The sequence below is a fragment of the Alligator sinensis genome, unplaced genomic scaffold (assembly GCF_000455745.1).
Source record: "Alligator sinensis unplaced genomic scaffold, ASM45574v1 scaffold1054_1, whole genome shotgun sequence".
Taxonomy (NCBI): domain Eukaryota; kingdom Metazoa; phylum Chordata; order Crocodylia; family Alligatoridae; genus Alligator; species Alligator sinensis.
This window is the reverse complement of record NW_005842480.1, coordinates 298103-305738: the sequence shown is the minus strand read 5'-3', so window position 1 is coordinate 305738 and position 7636 is coordinate 298103. Positions and strand designations below refer to the sequence as shown.

Sequence of the window (7636 nt, the reverse complement as noted above, 5' to 3'; positions counted from 1 at the left end):
GGCCGGGCCCCCCCCCCCCACCCCACACCAGCTCCCTTTTCCCAGGGTCTGGATGCAAGCTGTGAAGCAATGCTCTCCTGGCGCCCTGCCTCCCTTCCCAGAAGCCAGGCTTCCCTTGGGCACAGGGACGGGCCAAACCTGTTCCGATCTTGCTGTTTCCGCACAGTCCTGTTAAGTCACAAAGGGCCTGGAATTTAAATCTCTTTCAGGCATGCTCAAAAACCCCCCAAAAGCCACCCTGGGACATCAGCACATGCCTTGAAAAGAAATCAAACTGCCCAAAAAAGCACTGGGGAGTCCGGAAATACAATGTCTAAGATTGCACAGACCGCATGACCTGCCTCCTCGTGCACGTCCCAACGCGCAGGACAGCGAGGCAGCGGGAACGCGAACCCGGCCGCCAAACACTGTCATTTCACGAGCACAGCAATGCTCAACCGGGGGGCCGGAGCATCCTGCAGTGCCTTGAGGTCCTTCTTCTATGCAATATTAGCATAGTCAAGTGTGCAAACACGATGCACAAGATAAAAACCTAGAGATTACACATGCAACGCTCTTAAATCAGCTCCACTTCTGTTTTATCTATACGCCACTCCCCACCCAAGATTTTTGTGCCTTTTGAGGTGACATTGTGCGTATCATACAAACCTACTGACTTCTAGCCTTTTGCAGGGATCCATAGATCCTACGGTTTCCTTAAGGCACAGGTTTAGCTGCCTGGCATTGACAATCCAGGTGAGAAATTCCCCAGGACTATTTAAATTGCAACCTAATATATACATTCCAGTGTCCAGTTCCAGCTTTCTGTATATAAAATGCTTTGCACGTATAAAAATGGTCCCTGGCTGTTGGCTTGCACAAAACAACGTGGAAAAATTTCACCTCTTGCTTGCAGCATGTTAGTAGGTAACTATCAGTTTCCACTATATGGCTCTTTTGGGGACAGGAGCTCTTTTGCTACTCCTTGAGGGAGGATTAATGCAGCATCTATAAAGAGGAGATCCCACTTGAGTTTGGATGTCTTAATGCAAAAGGGGTGATTGTCATGGAGGAACAAAGATGCTCTTTGTATTTGGGATGGCACCAGGTCCCCTTCTTGCCTTGGCACAGAGGGGGTCTAACATGTTCAGCAATAACTCTTGGTAGAGCAGAGCACAATAAGGAAAAGTTACCCCCAGATTTCCTGTCCAAACCTGCATGAAACGTCACCTGTGTGTGGCCTCAACAGACGCAGGCTGCTGCTCCAGCTTGGGTTTCTGTCCTCCGTGAAGTCTCATTAAGGCTGGTTTAGATTAATGCCGCCCAGGCTCTTAGCAACAGCACAGAGCAGGGCCCTTCGCTGGGGCTGAGATAGGGCTGGGCAATGGGCATGCTTTGCTCCCCTTGACTTTTCCCCCCTTGGGGGCTGGATGCGTGGCAGGGAGCGGGACCCCATTTCATTCACCAAATTGTAGGCAGAGCAAGGATGGGTTGCAACAGATGGGCCTTACTTACAATCAGCTGCTTCCCTCCCGACACAGTGTGACCTCCTTCGAGAGCTCAGAAGGAAGAGTGCTATGTAAGAGCTAGGTATGAATTGTTTTTATTGTTAACCCCCCTAGAGCAGCTATTTCTTAATTAGCTTCAGTGCCAGGATATGGGGGGGGGGCAAAGGGGTTGTGAGACTCACACTGGTGAAATCCAGTTTGGCTTTGGAAGGATCCTTCCTGGAGGGTCCAGTCCCACAGTCCTGCCTCTTAGCTAGGCTAGTTCACACCATAGTAACAAAGGGAGATCCAGACCAGTATTTCCAGAGATGGGGGAGGACAGGGTCAGATTTACCTACATGCGAGATGAAGCATAACACAGTAGAAGGGGAACAAGCAAGACAAGACCTAGACCCTTTGGCTTTCCCATTGCCCTGCTTTAACCCATGGTGGAGATCTGGCACAAACATTAACTATGACCTCACCTGGCCTTTACCCTCCTGGCTGCAGGTGGGAGCTATTTCACTCACTCAAGAAGACCTATTTTGCAAACCAGGTGTCACCAGGTTCAAGCAGACCTGTGAAGGGGCTGTCCCTGTCTATCAGGAGTGCAGATACAGTGCTTAACCCTGCACAAAGAGACCTCAGAATAAGCTGTCCTTGTGCCTCCTGTTATCATCCCCCCCAGTCAAGAGAAGCCTGGTCATGAACTTGAATGGCAGCAGCAGAATAACTCCAGCTCTAGAAGTTGGGGTCATTCCCAAAGTGGCTGATCCAGGCTTTTTCTGTGCATCTGAAGTCCCCCAGGTGCTTTCTACCAGCCCCAGGTGGGCTTGATTGCAGCCAGGCCCAGGGCAGGGCCCTGGGACTCAGAAACAGGCTGGGAGAGGAAGGGAATGCACTGTCTGCTGCCAGGTAAGGGAGCTCAATTCACAGAAAAGATGGTGAATCTAAAGTGAAGGGTAACAGGGAACAACGTCCACCAGCCCACAGCAATTGCACAACCTCCCTTGGGTGCTGGTTTGAGCCCTGAACTGCTCTTCAGAGCAAGCTTGGGGTTGCATGTCCAAGGCTTGTGCTTCAGAAAAAGCCCTGGGGAAATGCAAGGATTAGGGCAGCTTGGAGCTCACCTGTATCCCTGGGGCACGCCAACCTTACTGCTGCTCTCCCCAGAAATGCCTGCTTGCGTTTTTTCTAGGTTTTGGGGATTTCCCTGTGCTCCTCAGCCTGCTCCACTGCCCCTTTGCAATCAAAGCTGCTTTGCAAACCTGAGACTACCCTGAAGCCCACTTTACCCCTTATTACCCCACCTGTTCCTAGAAAGGGAAGAGCATTTTGTGCATCTAAAGCTGCTTCTACTTCCTTGTTTGCTAGAAGAGAAAGTAGAGACAAGCTGCAAGAAGTAGGTGAGATAGCAATATGGATCCAAACAAGAGGAGAAGAGCTGGGCATAGCTTTGGTTGAGAGGTTTAAGCAAACAGATGCACCAACCCATGCTAATTTGCTCTAGAGAGTATTTTTTCCCCAGGCTCAGCTTCTGGGCAAGTCATGGCAATGAGGCCAAAGCTCCCAGAAGGGATGAACAGAAAAGCCCATTCCCCAGGGCCCAAAGTCCAGGAGCAGTCGTGGTGCAGAAGCTGCCTGGAGGTTATGTTTGTAGCCCCCAGATGTTTCCCTTGTCTGTCTACATGGTCACAGACATCCCCCAAATGCCTGTGTCTTGGGGAAATACCAGCTTCCTTCTTTCTGCTGCACACTTGAGGCTATGAAAAGCTTAAGGAGACTTACCCTTACATCTCCTGCCTTAGAAAGAAGTGCTCCATCTAGGCTGTGAGTGGTTAAAAAATAATTGTGATAAATGGAGGTTCCTTTTTATAGGGGAGACTTTTTTTCCCCCACCCCTTTGGGATTTGACTTCCAGTTGAAGACTGCATTTCCCAGAATGCACCTTGGGCACCTGGTCCTCCAATCAGGGGTCATCAGCAGGTCTTCAAATACCCCCTTGGAAGGGGGGCAGTGCTTCTAGAGAGAAGGCAGGAGAGAAGTCTGCAAGGACCTCAGGCATCATCTAGCTGGGTGCAGCCCAGTCCAGGTGAGCTCCTTGAGATCTCCCAGCAGCAAATGCCCACTGGTGTTTGGGCCTATTCCAGTACAAGCTTGCAAAGGTGCTTTGATAAGAGCCAGTGTTTCATGATCTCCAAGTGTTTACAACTCCCCTAGTTAGGACTTGGATTTCTTGCTGAAAGCTTCCAGGTCCTGCAAAAAGTGGCTGATTTAAGGAAACTACCAGGGATAACTTGGGTTGCTACTTAGGTCGTGTTTGGTTGGGTTGCAACGTATTCCACAAATGTGGTTGTATTGTTTGAATCCCTTACGGCTTGATTTTATTTATTGCTTTATTCATGTTGGGTGATGCTTTCAGCTCTGGAAGGAAAGATAAGGTTTGGCTACATTTACCAGAGTGCCCCATTTCTCATTGCATCTTATTTTTCGGCTGTTGCCAGCATTCACCAATGCTCTTTGCAAGTGCAATAAATGTTAACTCTGTTGTAGGCTTGCACTATGGTAAAATTGCAAAGAAATTTTGTGGTAAGTGTAAGCCCACTGAGGACTGCGTAGACCTTCTCCACTCCTTGATATATTTTGGTTTATGCATAAAAGGTCATCTTGGGGCTTGGCCTAGGTTTTCTTCCGAGCTCCGTATTGATTTTCCGTGGGGATTTGAGCTTGCCTGGTGACTTGCAAAGTTGAGCATCTGTTTCATGTGGAGCTGGGGCCTCAGTCCATGCATGCTAGGTCCGGAGTGGGGGTAGCACTGCTCGTTACCTTGGCAGAGTTAATTAGCCCCCCCAAAGCACCATGCCTTTGCATTTATAGGGTAGCAGGGTGCTGAGCCCTGCAGGAGGATGCCCATGGCCACAGGGATGGGTGAGGGGTCTTTATCCAGCATGGTGGTCCCCTGACCTCGTGGGCAAGGTGTTAACCTAAAACGTGGGCTCTGCTCCCATTTGTAGTGCTGAGCTGCTGTTTATATATTTATTTATTGGGCAAGTCCCTGCTGCTTTAAATGCTTTGGTTCCCTCTATTGTCCTTTGTCTGCGTTGCATATGTAGATCATGAATCTTTTAGCACGGAAACTCTCTCTTGTAACTGTATTTGCTGGTGTACCTCTCCAGTCTGGACCCGATGATCTTGCGAGGTCCCTTCCAGCCCTGAAGTCTATGAAATCTCTGAAAAGGGCTAAAATTGAGAGAGAGGTTTCTTCTTCCCTCAAAAAAATGTGATTGAATATTGATCAACTTTTAGTACAATGATTGCGGGGATATTAAGTTAGGTAGCTTTGCTGTATCATAGACTCGTAGAAAATGAGGGTTGAAGGGAGCTCAGGAGGTCACATCTAGTGCAACCCCCTGCTCCAAGCAGGACCAGCCCCAACTACATCACCCAGGCCAAGGCTTTGTTGAGCCAGGCCTTAAAAACCTCCAAGGATAGACATCCCACCACCTCTCTGAGTAACCTGTTCCAGTGTTTTACTACCCTCCTCGGGGGAGAGTTTTTCCTAATATCCAACCTAAACCTCTCTTGCTGCAGCTTGCGTATATGATGCACCCTCATTTTGGACCTCCTTTTTCAGTGGGGGGAAATGCATGTTATATGCTAAACTTCACGGTTTGTGTTTGTCCAGCAGCTGACATACCTAGAAATCCAGTTTTGTTCAAGCCTGTAGACATCATTAGGATACAGATAAAAAAATAAAACGTGCAAGTCGTGCATCCACTGATTGTATAACATGGTCCGAAATAATCTTGTTCACCAAGGAAGTTCTCTTTGTCAGTGTCTGTTAGTCCCTGATATTCCCGGCTCATACAGAGATGTGTTTTCCCCACCGCCCTTTTCTTGTGCCGTCTAGCACTGGAAGATATAAATGCATTTAGCTTGAGATGCTTCACCGCTTTCCCGTTAAATCACATGCTGCAGTTGCTCCCCGCCTAGACTCGCTGCCTTTTGGCGTGTGATCGCACAAGAGCAACATGGAGCTCTCTGGATTTTGTCAGAGACCTGGCTCTGGTGATTTTATTAGCGTGCTTCTCTCTTGCATGTGGGTTGATGCAGCCCTTTGGTTTGCAGATGTGAATTTGCACGATGAGTGATAAAGAGGAGTCTGGAGGCAAAAGGGCTATGGGGAGCCCTAAGAAAACTGATCTGGAGGCATCTTCGAAGACAAAGGACGGCGTGAGCAGGTGGGTACTTGGGTCAGCAATGAAATGCTGTCACTTCATACCTAATGCACTCGTTGAATGGCTGGCGGGAGGCCATTCACTGGTACAGAGGTTTGTCATGTCAAAGGTTTATATAAGAGATGCCATGCGGCTCTGAGTCCCAGCTTCATTGCCTCTTCCCAGGTTGCTGCCCTAACCACTAGACTGCAGGGCCAGGTCCTTGTGGTCTCACTGGCCCGGCAAACCTTGCATTGGCTCCTGCCCATTAGCACAGGTTTTGCAAGAGGGATGGATCATGTCTGCACCTAGAATAACCTAGAGCCCTTGGGTTTGGGCTGTCCTCTTGGTGAGGGAGAGCTCTTTTAGGCAGAGTAGGGATTTGAACCCTGGTCTCCTCCATCCTGAGCAAGTGCATCGATCAGGTGTGGACAAGGGCCTGCCATGGGTACCAACCCCACTGCTACTGTCGTTGTTGTCCACCAAAGTGGTGCCCGCAGCTGCCTTTTATGTGGCCCTGGTCCTGTTGGTGGTCTGAACGCTTTCTGGACCATGCCGCTTGTTTCTGGTACCTGGTTGGGTGTAGACAGGAGCTTGAAGAAGTCCCGCTGGCTGCTTTGGGTCGTTTCTCCCCACTCACGGATGTGTTTTTCTTCCTCAAGGAAAATAAAAAGCGACTCTGAGCAGAAGCAGCCGAAAGCAAAGGCTGGGAGCAGGGAGCAGGAAGAAACTCAGCAAAGCAATCAGGTAAGAGTGCATTGGGTTTTAAGGGGAAAAACCGAGCGCTGTCCCTTTGAAGGGAGAAGCAGCAGCCACAGACGGATTTATTATATCCCCGGCAGCGTTGCATCCTGCTGCTCGTTTTAGAGGCAAAAGGTTATTTCTTCCCCGGGGAAAGTCGTGCAGAGCATCCCGTCCCTGGATGAGGTGGGGATAACTGCACTTCCCTACCCCACACTGCCACAGGAGGAAATGCAATGATTTAGAGGTCTGGAAAACATGACTGATGGTTGGGAGACCTGGGATTATTTAGCCTGGAGAAGGGGAGACTGAGGGGGGATTTGATAAACCTGCAGATACCTGAAGGGTGATGATGGAGAGGACCGAGAGAAGCTATTTTGTGTGGCTCCAGGGGACAGGGCAAGGAGCAATGGTCTCAATTGCAGCAGGGGAAACTGAGGTTGGGGATTAGGAGGAGCTTTGACCCTAAGGGTGGTCAAGCCTTGAAACAGGCTGCCTAGAAAGGTGGTGAAATCTCCATCCTTGGAAGTTTTCAAGAGCCAGACACTTGGCTGGGATGGTTTAGTGGGTTTTAATCCTGCTTTGACAGAGGCACGGAGTAGATGTGATGTCCTGAGTGCCCTGCCAGCTCGACTTTTCCATGTTCCTGTGATATAAATAGCTTAAAATTGCTTTGTCTGAGGGTTGGTAGGAAGCTCTATGTCTTGAACTCCACAAACTCCCCTTTGCAACCAGGGAGAGCAGTTCACACGGTAGAACAAGGGTTTAGGGGTCGTCATTCCTGTGTCCTCTAGTGAGCTGCAAGCCTGAGCAGCCTTGGCCAGGGCATCTGGCTTTCTGAGGTGCCCACCTCCTGTTGACTTCAATGAGCTTTGTGTGTGCTCAATAGGTCTGAAACATGGGACTTAACCTCAGTCTCCTCCTCTGTAAAATGGGGGTAAACCTTAAACCCAGCAGAGTTAAGGCTCAATGAGCAATGTTTTGAGATTCTCAGTGAAAGCATTTATTTTCCACAAAGCTGGCTGACCTTTGATACGTTTAGTGTGGAGCAAATTATAATGATTCAATGCTGTGTATCCCTGATATGTTATAGTAAGGCAGGAACGACCTCTATTCTAGCTGCGCTTCTAAAATATTTTCCCTATTTTTTTTGTTTTGACACGCAGCCCCCGGGGCCAAAAGAAAAAAAGAATTCGAAGAAATCCAAAGAAA

General features: G+C 49.1%; 1 long non-coding RNA gene across 1 annotated transcript; it reads left to right on the top strand.

Moving 5' to 3' along the window:
- The first annotated feature begins 3484 nt into the window (after positions 1 to 3484).
- LOC102388875 lies at positions 3485 to 7623 on the top strand. Its single transcript, XR_324690.2, has 4 exons — positions 3485 to 3558; positions 5595 to 5707; positions 6346 to 6430; positions 7591 to 7623. It is a non-coding gene; the product is annotated as an uncharacterized LOC102388875 (long non-coding RNA).
- The last annotated feature ends 13 nt before the right edge of the window (positions 7624 to 7636 follow it).